The sequence below is a fragment of the Durio zibethinus genome, chromosome 19 (genome assembly GCF_047325235.1).
Source record: "Durio zibethinus cultivar Kanyao isolate XHJ-2024 chromosome 19, ASM4732523v1, whole genome shotgun sequence".
In the NCBI taxonomy this organism is placed as follows: domain Eukaryota; kingdom Viridiplantae; phylum Streptophyta; class Magnoliopsida; order Malvales; family Malvaceae; genus Durio; species Durio zibethinus.
Window position 1 is genome coordinate 16,000,713 of NC_143180.1, and position 18,249 is coordinate 16,018,961.

Genomic DNA, 18,249 nt, shown 5'->3' on the forward strand with positions numbered 1-18,249 from the left:
TTTACTATCAACTGGTAGGAAAGGAGAGTCATGGTCATGTTTGTGGGTATGGATTAGGCCCTACTTCTACATTTGTTTTTGGTGTAAGTCCAAATCGTTTAAATCTTTTAGGCAAACTAATAGAACCAAACAAACTCATTAAAAAAATGAAAGCAAAGGTAAAAGAGTCAGAAAAATAATAAATGAAAATAAAAATAAAATAGAGGAAGATAGCAAAAGAATTGAAGAAGAAAAAAAATAGGATGGAGGAAGATAAAAAGAAGATGGACATGCTACTTGCTTTTGTAGGGAATGTGAGAAATGGAAAATTGCTAGTTAGGCCTCAAAATTAGGTAAAATGTATAAAAAGAATTATTTTATAATTTTTCTTTGGTTACAAGTTCATTGCAATTAATAATGTTTGTTGTTTTAAATTGGTCATCCACTCATTTGAGTCGATCTATTTAACAATGATGAAATTCCTCTATTAATTTTTTGCTGAACCTTCTATTATTTCTTTTGCCAAATGCATGATTTTTTTTTTTTTTTTGCAAATTAACTAGTTTGTGTCATTGTTAGGATTCAATTTGTTTGTGTCACTATTACTTTGTTGTCTCAATCCATGAGAGAAAAGTAACTATAAACACTCTTAAAATTAGTTGAGTGAGAGTTAAGAAATAGTTATTAGAGAAATGATATGAGGAATGGATTCCTATTGGCGTTTGTGTCATTTGTAATTGTAGTTATTAATTTTTATGGGTAGCCCTGTCTCATTGATCCTTAGATTTCCTTCATCTATGTAAGGTGTAGCCTAAGAAATGCATTTATATATATGTTAAAATTGGAACTATGATTAGGTTTTAATCTCTCTCTTACAGTCATGCCATATTTGGCTTTTAACTTATTATCTTCTGATTAGCAATATTTAAGGCTTCTAATTTATGTATAATCAATATTTCACCAATTATTTTTTATATTTACATTTGTATGAATTTTATATGTAAAAAGAATCACCACTGGGGATGCCTACTCAGTCTGCTCATCAAGTCTGCTTATCAAGTAATAAAGCCTAATGTATTTGTATAATTTTTGGCATACATAGTTTTCTTGATGGTCTTCTTGATTGTGTCCCTTTTTGAGAAATCCTTACATATTTTACATTGTCTATTGAGGTAGCTAAAAAAAATTCATATGGCTATTTTAAGCTTTCTCTATATAATTTCATTTCTATATGCCACTTTAATCGGCATATATTTGTTTTGTCTATTTTGATGTGAAAATGGATAAAAATAGTCTATTTTGGTGGAAAATTCGTAGTTTTGAGACTACATGGTCATTAACTATCTATTTCTCATTTTTCCTTTCATTGGCAAGTTGGTATCAAATCGTGTCATCCATGGCATTCAACTGTAATAGCGATAACATTGGCTTGGAAACATTTTTGACTATTTTATATATATATATATATATATCTAGTTTTGCCAAAGTTTGTAATAGCATATATATATCCCAAGTTTCTTATCATTTAATTCCATTTTTCTTGTCATGAATGCATGCACACTCATACCCTTTTTTCCATAAAAAAGAAACACATTTGTGCGAAAAGGAAAAAGAGGAAAATCTTGTCTACCTAAACTGTCAATATTTCTCTTATGGCTTTATTTATTATATTTAGTTGATGATGACTTCCTACTTGTCTCTATCTTTTTTTTTTCTCATTCCCTCATCCCTATTCCCTTTAAAAAGCATTAGGCATAATATAGTTTTTTTCTTCATTGTTTAAATTAATAAGATTTATTCTTCTTCACTGTTAGGAAATTATTCTAGTTCATAGAAGAATTGGAAAAAGGCATGATTGCACAATAGCTTCACAATTTATTTAGGTAATTAAACTATCATAATTATGCATGAACTCACTATTACTTGATATGCATTTCTACAAGTGTGTGGTCCACATACATGTTTTAATGTCCTCAAGCATTTTGAATAGTGATTGCTCTTTTTACATGCTTTTAGAACTTGAATAGGAAAATTTCTATTGTCTATTGATGAGAAATGCCACGTCTGTTGATTTTATGTTAGACATATAATATAGGCTATCGTAAGCTCTTTTTATGCCGTGTATTTAGTTTTTACCTAATGATGGAAAGCCCTTGCCTAAGCTTTTTTTTTTTTTTGCTGTACATTTAGTTTTTGCCTAATGATGGGAAAACCCTTGCCTAACTTTTATTGAATGCATACGTAATTAGCACTTGTCTCATTTTGTCAATCTCATTGAATATATCTTATTTGCAATTAAAACATTCAAAATGCATAGTCTTTTGTTGGTCAAACGCATTATATTCTACAATAAAATAGCAAATTAACTTGGTTTATTTATTGTATTTCACCATTTGGAGAATGGTTTTTAATAACTTTTTGGTTTTGTTAGCATCATTGTCCATTGCTCATAAATTGTATAACCAATATTTTTGGCAAGAACTAATCTATACACTCATAAATGTTTTTCATATTTGTTCATTCTCATTTTGTTATATAAGTTGTTTTTCCTTTTATAATGATTTTAAATTCAATGGAATTATTGCTTCGAAAAAAGGTGTTTCTTATACAAAAGAATATTAGATCGGCATTAGATGATTTTGACTATATATTGCTTAGTTATCTTGCTAACCTGTCTAAGTTTTTTGGATAAAAAACTATAGAATACTTAAAAAGAATTGATATATCCAAGAGATGTTTATATATTGTTTGGAATTAGTATATGTGGATGTTTATTTGGTTTTATCCAATAATTTTTTGGACAAATATTATTTATTTATGTCTTTTTTGGAGTAAGAATGACAAATATAAATATATATATATATACATCCATTAACAAAGTAAATAGAAAATACATAAATAGGTATTTTTCATGAGGACTTTAAATCATTTCACTAAATGATGTAAAATGTCATAGTGAAAGTCACAATTCTCAATAAAAGTAATTTTAAATGAGGATTAAAACAAGCTTTCACAAAAAGTAAAAACTTTAATTGAAGGTCAATAAAAGCCTTCACTAAAATAAAAGATATAGTGAGAGTCAAAATTGCCTGTCACTATAAGTTTAACATTTAGTAATGATATGAATTAACCATCACATATCTTTTGCATTTAGTAAAGGTTTTTTAAGCCTTACTAAATGATAGATATAGTGAGGGTTATATTTTATCTCTCATCATACATCATTATTGAGGGAACTTACAATGAGAGCATGTGAAAGTCATATTGCTTCTCATTAAAAAAATGAGTAAGGATTACATAGATTTTTAGTGAGAGTCATAACCCTCACTAAAAGACTTTATTCTTGTAGTATTAATGTAGTTCACCTTTGCATAATTTAGTTTTCAAGCTTCTAAAATGTAAATTAAAAATTCCAACTCAAATACCAACTCATCCAATATAATTCTATGTATATAATTCTATACATGTGCCCTTACATAGAATTATATGAAATTGCAATAAAATCTAAAAAATTGCTAGGCTACCAGAATTCAACTTAAAATCTGCCCTCTTGATTTCCTTTTCAATTTAGCTCCAAAAAATGTTTAAAAAGAATCTTCAATTAAGTCAACCAAATCTAGGCATCATAATTCTCATTTTATCAGCAAAATCTAGCCAATTTGCCTCAAAATTCATCTTTTTCAATTTTCGATAATCTTTCCTACACATTAGCAAATTAAACAATTTAGGAGTAAAAATTGAATTATTTTATCAACAACAAAGCCAAATTATAGATTAAAATACTAAAAATAACTCTATTTTATTGAATTATTAAACCCTAAACTTGAACTTTTGCTAGTCCTCAAGCAAAACAAGAAAAAAAAAAAACACTTTGCAAGAATAAAAAATATGTAGCTAGAAATCAAAGTATATACTTCTAATATTAAGTTCTCATAAATTCCTCAAAAATTGCATAATGAATCAAAACTTATTTAAGAATCATAAAAATACAAGGAGTCTCCACCAATCTTTTTTAAGATGTGATTGGTCACCCAAAAATTTTATCTTTTTAATAAAACAGATTCGAAGTTTTATTAAAAAAATGGTTTTCACCTATGAAAATAAGATTGAGTTCGAGAGTTAATTACATGTGAGAAATGATTAATACTTCCACAATGCCTACAAAATTGATATTAATTAATTATGTACTATTTATAATTTTGCAAGATAAATGGTTCTTTATATGAAGTTTAATTATAATGCCCTTCATTATTTAAAAAAAAAATCAATTTTTAAAAAATCTTTATTTTAGGAATATTATGAAAATCTTTAGATTAAAGAAGTACCTTCAAATTCTCTTACATAAAGACAAAATTCAAATATAGTCTTTTTATTTGAGATTTATAGTCACATTCTTTTAAAAATAATAAAATAACATTTTTTTATAAATGATAATTATTGACAACTTTTTAATATTTAGGCAAAGTACCAATAATTATATTTCATCGAATGCTATTTTAATTTTATTTGTTTAAAACTATTTTTTAATAAACTTTTTATGCAGTAAAAAAAGAGAAATAATATAATTAATCTTAAATATCAATAACTAGAATAAACATATATATGCATTATAAAATTACACATTAATATATAAAAAAATAAAATGTATGCAAATGATGATAAAGTGCAAATTTAAGAATGAATTTTCAAATATAATTAGATCATATGGACTCTCTAACTTCTAGGCTAAGTTTAGGTTCGACTATTTGTTTTTAAAATACCATTTTATTATTTATTATTTGTTTATTAAATTTTTTATTTTAAGTTATGAAAAAATATAAAAAACTCTTAATGGAATAAAAATTTTTAAATACCCAATTTTCTAGGCAACGTTTGGGAATAGAACATTCAAAAAAAAATTTCATATGAATCCTTAATATTAAATGTGAGTTTGAGGTTTCAATGAAGAACTAGGGATTTAGATTTTACTTAGGATTTACAGGTTTCAATTGAAATTTTGATTTTAGGGTTTCAACCTTACGGTTTAATTTAGGGTTTAGGTTTTGGGATTTTTAAAGGTTTACAAACCTCTCTAAAAAGTTTCAACATTTAGGTAAACTTTCGGAGCAAGTTCATATTTTGTAATTTTCCTAAAACTTGGATTTTTATTTTTTCATACATATTTTCTTTAAAACTATTATTATTTATTTAACCTTTACCTATTTTCCTAAAATAAATTTTTTCATTTTTATTTATTTTCCTATTATTATTGTTATTTATTAATCTTTTATTATTTTGTTTTTATTATTTAATAATTCTCCAATATCTAGGCGAAATTATTTATTATTGCTAAAACAGAATTCTATTTTTATTCCTTCCAACATTTAGGTATGGACTTTAAGGTTTTTATTTTTTTTATTATTATTATTTTAGGAGATCTTAAAATATAAATAGCAATGAAAATGCATGAATATTATTAAAGACAATATAAACATGCCAATTAGTAACATAACACATATATAAAGCCATTAAACAACCAAGATTGAACATAAGCTAAAATAATCATATATTCGTAACAACAATAATAATAACAATAATAATGCAAAAAGCTATTTAAACATTCATATGATCGAAGTTTTTTTATTTATTTTGTTTATTATTGATTGTTTAATTTCCTAATATTTAAGTAGAATTAAATTTTTTAATTCACGATTTTGAATTCTTTCTAACGTCTAGGTAAGATTTTCAATTTTTTAAAATAATTTTTTTTAATTCTTTAATAGACATTTCTGTTAACTTATTTATTATTATTTTTTAGACAGCCATATGCCCAGAAAAATGCAAAGCCAAACCCATCCCCACCTTTTCCATACTAAAGTCTTTTTTTTTTTTTTAATTTTTAATGTTTATTATATCTCTATTATACCTAAAACTAAGAACATGAAAAAATGATTAGACCAGCCTTCTACAAAATGCACGATCCTAACCCGAAACAACAAGTATGAACATAAAGGCATTAAACTTTTCCATTTTCACCAAATCATTTAAAACCCCGTTGGATATGCATGAGAACTCCCAACCCTTAACTTTACACAACCCGTACACCAAAGAAGGTTGATAGAACTAAAGGTGTAAATGATACATTAGTACTCGCAAGCTACTCGGATTTAATTTGAATAAAATTCGAATTTGGCTCAATTATTATTAAGTCGAGCTCGAGCTCCAGTAGTTCGACTCATTGATCAAGCCGAATTCAAGCATTTTTATACCTGGCTCAAGTAGCTCGCAAGCCTAATTGAGCTTTTATATTTGAATATATTTTTATTATTTTAATTAATAAAATATCTCAAACTCAAACTTGAGCTTGAGAACAAATAATTGAGCTTTTGTCGAATATAAGAATCGAGTTTACTTTTATATGTTAATCGAACCTAATTGAGCAAGCTTGAGTAACTTGATTTCTATCTCAAGTTGAACTCAAGCTAGAAAAATAAAACTTGATCGAGTTCGAACCGAGTTTCGAGCCTCAAATTTCAAATCAAGCTCGAGCTCGAGCTCGAGTTTAATACTGTATCAAACTCAGTCGATTACACCCCTAGACAGAACCGTGCAAATGGATGAAGTTTTTGGCTTCAATGAGTGAACTAATATTCGATCAACCCTTATGCAGAGGAACCGACAATAAACTTTGAACTTTCAATGCAGAAGGGTAATGGAAGATAAAAAGATAAAAGAAAAATAACCAGTGAAGCAAACTAGTGAAGCTTTAAGCTTCAGGCAGCCATATGCATGCAAGAGCAATCAAAACAAACTTTAAGGAAACCTAAAGAAAAGAAAAAGAGCTTTAGAAAGGACTCCATACGCATGATCTCCATCCAAAGCCTTTGGCTTCTACAAATGGACTGTGTCGAACAGCAAACAAAAGAAAAAAAAAAAAAAAGGGAGCAACCAACCTCTTTAGCACCTGTTTTAATTTTTTTACTGTTTGGAAAATAAATCCTCTTTTCAATACCTATGACAAAGACTATAGATAAAGGTAAAGCTTCTGGATTTCTTTTGACAGAAGAAGGGAACAAGACTTGGTTTCTATTGCATAGCACAAAAAATGTGGACCGAAAGCTGTCTAAAATAACAAAAATGGGCATCCTTCTTCACCAATTTTATTCTCATTCCGAAAAATGTTTTCTTTAGTTTCCGTTTCTATTTTCTGGTTTCTTTTCTTCTTTTCTCCTTAATGCAAAGGTCAATAAAGAGCAAACATGGCAGAAATGAGAAATGAAACCATGAATACCTCCATTTAAAACCAGAAGAAGTAAAACAAAAGCATGTAGAAAGAGGAAAAAAAAAAGAAATAAGTTTCAAGCCATCCTCTTTTACTTTCGCTTCTGGTTTTTTATTTTTGGCTTCCTTCTACAGCGCTCCTCCTTTTCTAGTTTTCTTTCCTTCGGCTCCTGGTCTTCCCCTTCCTCACGAACGTTTTACTTCTCTGGTTTCTTCTCTTTTTTGCTATATTTTTTCTTTTTTCCTTTGTTCCTGCTACTATTGTTTTTTCTAGTTTTTTTATTTTTCTGCTATAGGTTTTTTCACGTGACCTTTTTCCCTTTTTCTGCTATCTTCGCTTTTTTGTTAGTTTTTTTTTGCAGGTTTTTCCTCCTCTTCCCTCTTCAACTGCCGTCTTCTCTCTCTTTTTTTTTGCCAGTTTCTCTTCTTCTGGTTCTATCTTCTTTTTTCTCTTGCGCATGCTGCTTCCCTTTACTGCCTCACGTCCCCTTTTTCTGGTTGTTTCCCTTCAGTTTCTACTTTTGTTTCCCTCTTCCACGCAGCCAAACTCCCACGTTTATGCGGTCTGCTTTGCCCCACGTTGCATGTCCGTTTTTCACCAGAAAATGTGAGCTTCAATTTGTTATACTCCATGCATGTAACAGTTTCATGCCCGTGTGTTTTGTTTTTGCTTGCTCATTGGCTTATGCATGCCCATTTCATGCATTTATTTTTTCAATTTCCTTTTCCTGATATGTGTACATGCCTTTGCCATTAACTTGGGCTGCATGGCCCGATTTTCATTCAAAAATATTAGGCTAAATGGGCCTCCTTATACCTTATTTTTATGCCTTGCTTATGGGCTTCTAAGCCAATTTTCTATAGTTATACTTTTTTTAAATTTTATTATTATACATTATTTTTTTATTATATTTTTATTTTGATTTACATATTTACTTATTATTATTATTATTATTTTGTAAATGTATTTTATTTAATGGCCAACAACTATCTTTTAAGAATAAACCTTTATCGGGTCAATTTAGGCCTTTTATTGAGCATTTTAAAAGTAAGTCGTGTGTTAAGTTTGTAAAACAAAAATTGAGCCCAATTGCAAGAACAAACCCGAATTACAAGATAAAGTATATCAGACAAAATTAGGTGCCTACAACTATTCTTTTTTGCATATTTTTGAAAATCAAGAATAATGAAAAGATATAGACAATAATTTTGTCCAAATTTTTTTTAAACTTAAATCCATAACTTACAAAAAATTATTTAGTATACATTAGTTAGAGAATGAGAAATGATTAGGACCGAGCCACGAACCAAATATATAGATAATTGGGATTAAACCTTGAATCAAAAAAATAAGAAATGACCAAGACAAAGCTGTAAGTCAAAAAATAAAGAATGATGGGATTGAATTGCATATCAAAAGATAAAGATGACCAAGATTAAGCTATAAATCAAAATAAAAACGACCGAGATTCAACCTCAAGTCAAAAGTAAAGAACAAGCGGGACTGAACCATAGATAAAAAAATAAAGAACATTCGAGACTGAGCCATAAATAGAATAAAGAATGACTGAGATTGAACCGTAAGTTAGAAAAAAAATTGACCGTAACGGAGTCACAAATCAAAAAATAAATAGCAACCGGGACTGAGCCACAAATCGAAATAAAGAACGATTGGGATTGAGCCATAAATCAGAAAATAAAAATGATTGAGACTAAGTCGCAAGTCTGGAAAAAGAATGACTAAAACTAAACTACGAGTCAAAAAATAAGAATGACTGGAATTGAAATCGAGAATTAAAAAATGAGCGATTAATACCAAGCCGCAAATTGAAATAAAGAACGACCGGGATTAAACCACGAGTTAAGAAATCAAAGTAACTAGGGATACATTTTCTTAAGGAAACCTTGTTTTTGAAAAACATTCTGATTCCAATTAATATCTTCTCATGAAAGCCTTCAACATCATTTATAAAAAAAAAAACATATGCAATACATGTGGCTACTATAATGAATTTGAATGATAGAAATGCAATAAATGATTTATACCATGCATTTTTGATCATATTAATTTAAAGTTCCAAGATTAGCTCAGCTCTTTCAAACCCTGGAAGTTGCCCCATTTTTTTTTGACAAATACAATTTATGACCCTTACTCATCTGGAAGCTTCCTTTCAATTCTTTCTTTTATCAACCTTCCCTCTAGTCAATTAATTCTTTCCTGTTTGTGCTGTTAGCTTCCATTCATCTTTTCGAGCAATGCATAAGTCCATTATGAGCATTATCAATAATTATCCCAACCTTTAGTGACATGCATGATTTCAAAATTCAAAGTGGAATATGGGTTTTAAGCAATGATGATAAATTTATTTTGGTTTGGAAAAGAAAAGATAAGGCCATTGAAATATAAAATATCTAAAAATTTAAAAAGGTATTTAAAGAGATCATTTCTTTAAATGATGAATAGTTAATTATCCAAGTCAATTCAAACCAGATTTTTTCTCAAAAACTCATTACACTTGGAATCTTGCTAGATTCAAACTTTATAACTAATCCTTGCCCTATGACTTATAGCTGATGGAAACTTGCCCCAGATTTATTTTTTTATCTCTGATTAGTCTAGCTTTGTACCATTTTATTTTGTTTGTTGTAGGATTTCCCATTAACTCTTCATTCATTTAAGTCACATTTTTAGGTTTTTAATTTAAACAAACCATTTCTGGTTCAAATTGCCTTTTTTGGGTTTTCAATTTGAATACATTTTTTTTGTTTTTTTGGTTTTTTCAAGCAAAATAGTTCTTTATAGCATTAGAATTTACTAGAGCTGGCAATTTATCCTTATCCATTTCTACTAAGATTAAAACTCTACCAGAAAATGCTTTCTTCACCATATATGGGCTTTCCCAATTAGGTGCCCACTTTCCCTTACTAGCTTTTTTGAAACTAACTCTTATTCATGGAAACATTGAGGCTATAACTTTTTATCATGTGCCTGCATTATCCTCCTTTGGTACATCTGCCTATGACAAAGTATTGAAAGTCTCTTCTCTTCTATAAGGTTTAATTGTTCAAAGCATTCTCAAACCCAATCTGCCTCATCCAATTTCACTTCTATCAATATTCGTTGAGAAATGATCTCTACCTTAATCAGTAATACTGCTTCCATCTTGTATACTAGTGAAAATGAGGTGGCCCTGTTGAAGTTCGAACTAATGTCTTATATGCAAGCAAGGCAAAAGGTAATTTTTTATGCTAGTCCTTGTGAAACAACCATAAATGGTTTCAGAGCAGTCACCAATCGATGAGAACTAAGTGTTACATCATGGGAGTCACTAAATGCTACACAATGAGGCTGTTGGAGCCATTAAGTGCCACATAATGGGGAGCCACCTATAGAATCCTAACATCTGGTGTGATCTTGGTCTTATGGTTGAACTCGACTTGATAGGGATGTCAAGCTTTAAAGGTGGAGAGATTGTAATGCCCATAATTCTACATTGGAAAAATGTGTGGACAAAAAATTATATATATGTAGAAGCTTAAACCTAAAAACTTGTGAAATGTTTTTATAGGATAAAATTTTGAGACCTTGGGGTCAAAGCGAACAATACTTATCCTCTTTATGTTTTTGTTTGTAGCCTCTATCACACTATTCATCTTTGAGCAATATGGTGTTGAATGATAATGCTTTTATTTTAAACTATGCATATACTTCTTTCATTATTTTGCTATTCAAGTTTCTAGCATTATCAGAGATAATTATTTCTGGAAGCCTATATTAGCATATTATCTCTTTTTAAAAAATTTACGTACCACTGATTGTGAAACACTAGCATAAGAGACTGTTTCCACTGATTTGGTGAAGTAATTAATTACCACGAAGATGAAACGATGCCCATTTGAAGGTTTTAGGGTTATAGGCCCAATCACATCTATTCCCTACATAAAAAATGGCTATAGAGGTGCCAACACATGTAGTGGAACTAGAGGAGAATGAATTTTGTCTACATAAATCTCACACTTATGGCACTTTCTGGCATAATTGATGCAATCATTTTTCAATGTAGACCAATAATAACCTGCCCTCATTATATGTTTGGCCATCATATGCCCATTGGCATATGTCCCTCAAATCCACTCGTGGGCTTCTTCTAATATTTTTCTTACTTTTACAAAATCTACACATCTCAACAATATCTAATCTCAACCTTTCTTGTACAAAATTTTCCTATCGAGCACAAACCTTGCTGCTAATCTTCGAATAATCTTCTTGTCATTCTCCAAAGCTTGTTTAGGATATTCTTGACACTTAATATACTATACAATGTCATGAAACCAAGGCTGATGATTTATTTCTTCCTCTACATTTAAAAAATAAGCTGGTGAATCTCACATCTATACTCTAATAGGCTAGGTTCCCATATTAGCATTTAACTTGAACATTGCAGCCAAAGTAGCCAATGCATCAATAATTTGGTTCTCTTCTCGATGAACATATTAAAATTACATTGTTTTGAATTGCTTAATCAAATTAGCTATATGCTTTTGGTATAACACCAATTTTGGGTCCCTAGTCTCCATTCACCTTTTAGTTGATAGATTATCATTAGTTGGTAGATTACCAAAGCTGAATCCTCATATACTTCAAATACATCAATCTTCTTTTCAATGGCCATTTGTAATCCCATGGCACATGCTTTATATTCAGCTACATTTTTTGTAGAATTAAAATCCAATCTTGTAGTACTAGGATAATAATTCCTTTTTAGGGATATTAATGCTACCTCGATGCCATGCCTCATTATATCGGATGCCCCATCAAAAAACATCTTCCATAACTTTTTCATAGGCTTTTCATCTTCATCTTCTGAGATTGCCATTAAATCTTCATTTAGGGAGTCAAATTTTATGGGCTTATAATCTTTAGTGGCCTTATTAACAAGAAAATCAGCTATCGTCCCTTTTTTATGGATTTTTATGACACATACACAATATCATACTCCGATAGCATGATCTGCCATCTAGCAATTTTGCCGGAAAGGGATGGCTTGTCAAACATATATTTGAAAGGATCTAACTTTGATATAAGCCAGGTTGTATGATCAAGCATATACTACCTAAGCCTATGAGCAGTCCACATCAATGCGCATAACATTTTTTCCAATTGGGAGTATTTAATTTCATACTCCATGAACTTCTTGCTTAGATAATAAATAGCTTATTCTTTCTTAGCAATTTCATCCCTTTGCCCTAGTACATAACCAATTGAATTCTCTTGTACTGTCAGATACAAGATTAATGGCTTTTCTACAATGGGTGGTACCAACACCAGTGGGTTTGTCAAATGCACTTTAACCTTGTTGAAAGCATTTTGACATTTTTTATCCCAACAGCCATGATTGTTTTTACATAATAACTTAAAAATTGGATCACATTTTCAAATGAGCTAGGATATAAAATGAGAAATATAATTCAATTGCCTTAAAAGGTTTCCACCTCCTATTGTGTATGTGGAGCTACTAAATTTCAAATGGCTTGAATTTTATTAGGGTCTACTTCAATACCCTTTTCACTGATTACAAATCCTAGCAATTTCCCTGAATTAGTGACAAATGTACATTTGGTCGGATTCAACTTAAGCTAGTACTTTCGCAACCTTTTAAAAAGCTTTTTGAGGTTAGCTACATGATCTTATCTTTCCCTAGACTTTACTATCATATCATTAATATACACTTCTATTTTTTTATGCATCATGTCATGAAAAAGAGTGACCATCACTCTTTAATATGTGGTGACGGCATTATTAAGCCCAAAAGGCATAACCTTGTAGCAAAATATACCTTACATTATAACAAATGTAGTCTTCTCTATATCCTCCAGAGCCATTTTGATTTGGTTATATCTAGAATATCCATCCATGAATGAGAATGTAGGATTCTTGGCAGTATTATCCATAAGGGTGTCAATATGCAACAATGGGAAGTTATTCTTTAGGCTAGCCTTATTTAAATCTTGATAATTCACACATATTCTCACTTTCTCATATTTTTAGGAACTAGGACTACATTGGCTATCCATTCTGGGTATTTGGCTACTTCTAGAAAACTCACGTTAAATTAGTTCTTCACTTATTCACTTCTTTTATTTTCAACAACATCTCCAGCATCATATGCCTCAACTTTTATTATACTGATCAATAATCTAGCTTTAATGGCAATCTATGTTCAACAATATCTATACTAAGCCTGAGCATATCTTGACAAAACCATGCAATTATGTCCACATGTTCCTTCAACAAGTCCCCTAACTTTTACTTTTTCATTGGCAATAATGAAAAATCGATCCTAACTTCCTTCTTATTCTCCTCATCTTTTAAATTCAGCATATCTATGGTCCCCTGATGAGGCTTTATAGGTTTCTTTTCTTGTTCCATCTATTTTAACAATTCATGAGACAACTCATAGTCTTTAGAGTGCATATCGTTGTCAAACTCACTAATGTCAATTGAATTTTTGAAATCAAATCTCATAGTATTGTCTTGTTCATCCACAATGTTCATTATTTAAAAACCTAAAAATGGGTATAATCACAAGGAAATACAGGCTAATTAGACAAAAATAAGAAAAAAATAAGTAACAAAGAAAAGAAAAATAGGAAAATGATGTATGAGAAATGCATTACATGTAACTTAGGTTAGGATAATTAAAACTAGCCTATACATTTACTCTTTGCATGCTTTTGGGCACAAACAATAGTAATTTAAAGTGTTAGATGTTTCAAGGATAACAGCAATAAAACATCATTTTCAAACTCTTAATTCTAGAAAAGGGAAAAAAAATCTCCTTTTCTTGCATCTTCTTCACATTTACTTTGATCTGAATCTGAAAGAAAGCTTCTTCCATATCTATAATTGGTTCTCTTTTTTTTGCTTTTGATCATCCTATATATATATACCTGTTAAAATGGAACGTCTCATACAAATAAGGGAATACCATTATTCTATCTTCTAAATCATGCCCTTTGAGGCATGTCATTCTATTCTCTCTCCTCCATATCATCCTTTTCCTATCTGTAATAGTAGGCTTGAAACCTAAACCCCATATCTTCTTGTTTTCAATTAGCACTTTCTTGATTCCATGCAAAGATATTCCTAAACCTTATCCAACTCGCTAGCTTTTACAGATGGTCTGCTTGACTACCATGTTTGTGTTATTTGATAACTAAAGCGCTGGTATCTTTGATCCTTGTCTGACATATGTAGCACTCATTATCTTAAAAACTCTAAACGAGCACTCAAGTGATTCTTCAATAGCCTCAATATAAGAAGTAGTTAGAGTTTTGGTTACCAGTAAGTATTCTCTACTATCCAAAATAAACTTGCTTTCCTTCAACAATAAGCTTTACCTTCTGATGTAAAGATGAAAGTATGGCTCATGTTGTATGAATCCAAGGTTTTCTAAGCAAACAGCTATATGAAGGCATAATGTCCATAACCTAGAATTGAACATTAAAAGTACACTGACTGATCTATGATGGAAATTTAATATCACCAATTACTTCTTTTCGTGCCTCATCAAAAGCCTTAACTATCATATGGTTATTTTTCATATGTGACTAATCCACTGGTAACCTTAAGAGAGTGGTCATAGGCATTACAGTAATGGATAACCCATTATGAATAAGCATCTTGGCCACAGTATGAGTCTTACACTTAATAGTAACATGTAAGGCCTTGACACTACTTCTTCTTTCAAGGGGTATCTCATTATCATTAAAAGAAATAAAATTTGGGGCTATGATATTCCCTACCATATGATCCATATTTTTTACAAAAATATTATGCTCAATATAAGCCTGATTGAGTACCTTCAGCAAAGCATTCCTATATGGTTCCAAGTTCAATAGTAGAGATAATAATGAAATTTGAGCTGGCAACTTGTTCAACTGGTCAACTACATTTGTATTCACTGTGCTTGATGACCTTAAGAAATTCATAAAATTCTTTCTTAAACATAAGATTCTATACTAAACTTCTAGATTTGTCACAATAGAGCCAGATTCTCTTTCTACTATGGCATTCTTTCATTCATTTGTTTTTCCTTTTCTAACCTTTTCAAGCATGTCAGGAGTGCAACAGCGACCACTTCTAGTCATTCCTCTTACTCATATAATATTTTTCATGTGTTCACCTTTCTCATTCTCTAGGGCTACTTCATTACCTGACCCTTGAACTTTCACTTCACAATTATAGTCCCATGGGGCTAACTTATTACTCTTATAAGGAAAGGGACTAGGAACAAAGATTATTAATGGTGCTCTTGAAAATGCATAGGCTTTTCCATAACTAGCTCTATTTTTTCATCATAAAATATAGTAAGGGGTTTTTGAATGAAAGGCACTTCTAACGCATTGCCTATCATACTCACATTACTAACATTATCTTCAACATAAAATTTAATTACCTTTTTATCCATCAATTGCTGCAACACCATTTGAAACCCTTGACAATCTTAAATCACATGTCCCATATTCTTTCTATAGTAATGACAGCCATGGTTATCATCTAAACTGCCTTTATCATCAATTATGATTAAAATCATGTTTTTCTTAACCAAATAGTCAAAAACTTTCTTCATTAGGGTCTCCACCTCGTTGATCAATTTTTTCACTCTCGCCCCTTATCCATTTGACACTGCATTAGTATTGTCACCATAATGATTATGAAGAGAGTTTCTACCAATATTTGGTTTAGATTTAGAGTTGAAATTCAACAAACCCTAATTTATCAACTCTTGTACCTTATGTTTCAAAGCCGCACAATTTTTAATAGAATGACTAGCTACACCATAATGGTAATCACATTTAGCATTGAGGTCATACCATTTTAGGTATAGCAGCTTTAATGGCATAATGCATTTGGGAGTAATAAGGTGACCTCTCATCAACTATGGATACAAACTAGTGTATGACATAGGGATAGGGTCAAACTGAGGTTTTTCTCAATTGCTGTTACTTTGTGGGTTCCTTTGGCTTGAACTAGCTAGCTGATTTGACATTATTAAAGTGAAACTTGATGGTTGTGGATTAAATTCTAGTCTGTATGATGGTGGTTGGGATGGTTGATAGTGGTATGGTGATTAGGTAGCTTGATTAGTGGTGGGATAATAGGTGGGGAACTGTGGTCTTAGGTTATACGAAACAAATGCTCAAAATGAGGGATTTCCCATAAACACAACATGTGTCTCTTGCTTTTTCTTTCTTGAGTTAATTGACTTCTTAATACCGAAAGCTTCAGGCCCTTCAATCTTGCCAAATTTAATGGCATTGTCAATCATCTCTTGAAATCACCATATCGGAGAAATTTTTTGAGCATTTACTACTAGCTTGTCATAATACTTGGCCTTTAATGTACTATTAAATAGCACTACAACTTTCATTTTAGTTAGCGATGGTTGGACTTGAGTCGTTACATATTTCCAATGATGTGCATAGTCCCTAAAGGTTTATGTTGACTTATTTCCATATTCTACAGAGATAGCCTATCCAGAGTAGTGTTAATGACATGCTTATATTGAGCCAAGAAAAGCTTTAGCTAAATCTTTTCATGTATAGATTCACCATTGATCTAACTAGACATACCATCTTGCTATTGATCTAGTTAAACTATCTTAAAAATAATGTATCAAAGCTTGTCATTGTAAGTATGACCTACCATTTTATGACAAAACATCGTAATATGAGTGCAGATACTGAATTTTATCTGAAATATTTTTAACATAATTGACCCAGACTCATTTGCGAATAAGGGTCGGAACCATTAATTTAGGACCATCACGTAAACCATTTAGGAAGACCATTTACAACCCATAAAGAGCCCACAAATTAGCTCATTTGGAAGCTCAAAGTCAACTTGGGTCAAATTCGGTCAAACTTGGTCAATAAGGTTAAAATTAGTCGAACAAAGTTTAAATTGCACAAAACTTAATCAAGATGGATAAAACTTGGGTTAATTCTCAAAATTCACAACCTAATTGGAATCAATGTGGTTCAAAAGTTAAAAATGGTGATTTTTAAAACACAAAATTTTTATGGCACTTAGGGAATTATAAAATTACTAAAATACCCTTTTAGGGTATTTTCGTAATTTATCCTTCCTGAGCTTGAATTTTTATGAAACTTTTCAGATCTTAATTTCATAATATTTTATGATTTTTGGTGCATTTGAAATCACAGCAATACCCTAAAAGGTGTGAAATTACCAAAATACCCCTATAAAGATATTTTTGTAAATTAGCCTTCCTAAGCTCGGATTTTTATGAAATTTTCATCTTACTTTCATAATATTTCACGATTTTTGGTGCATTTGAAATCACAGCAGTACCTCGAGAGGTGTGAAATTACCAAAATATCCCTTTAAAGTTATTTTTTGTAATTTGACCTTCTCGAGCTTGGATTTTCACAAAACTTTTCAGATTGCAATTCTATGATATTTCATGATTTTTGGTGCTTTAAAACCCCAAAAATTAGCATGGGAACATTGATCTCTAAGAAAATGGCCTAAATACCAAAAACTTTGTACTAGGGGTAAAATGGTCTTTTCATGTGGTTTAGGGGCTATAAAAATCCAATCTTTGTAGTGAATAATGTGGACCATTAGATCTCTTATTGAATCTTGATCCAATGGCTAAAGATTGCTCCTTGAGAAAAAAAAATGAACTTTGGCCTTGGATGAGATTTGATCTAAGGGCTTATATTCATAAAAAAAAAAAGATATTTTTTTGAGGGGTTTTCTTCTTCACAAAGTGGGGGGGTGGGCAAAGAAAAAAGGAGAGGTCTACTAAGGGAAAAAAGAGAGGAGCTTTCTTGTAAAAAAAAAAAAAAGGAAAAAAATCACAAAGGAAGAAAAAAAAGCTTGGTTGAAAAGGCAAAAGAATAGAAAATGGTAAGGAAGGTAGTCTCCTGAACTTTTTGGATAGTCATGTTCTTTTGTGTGAGATTAAGAAAAATGGTCCT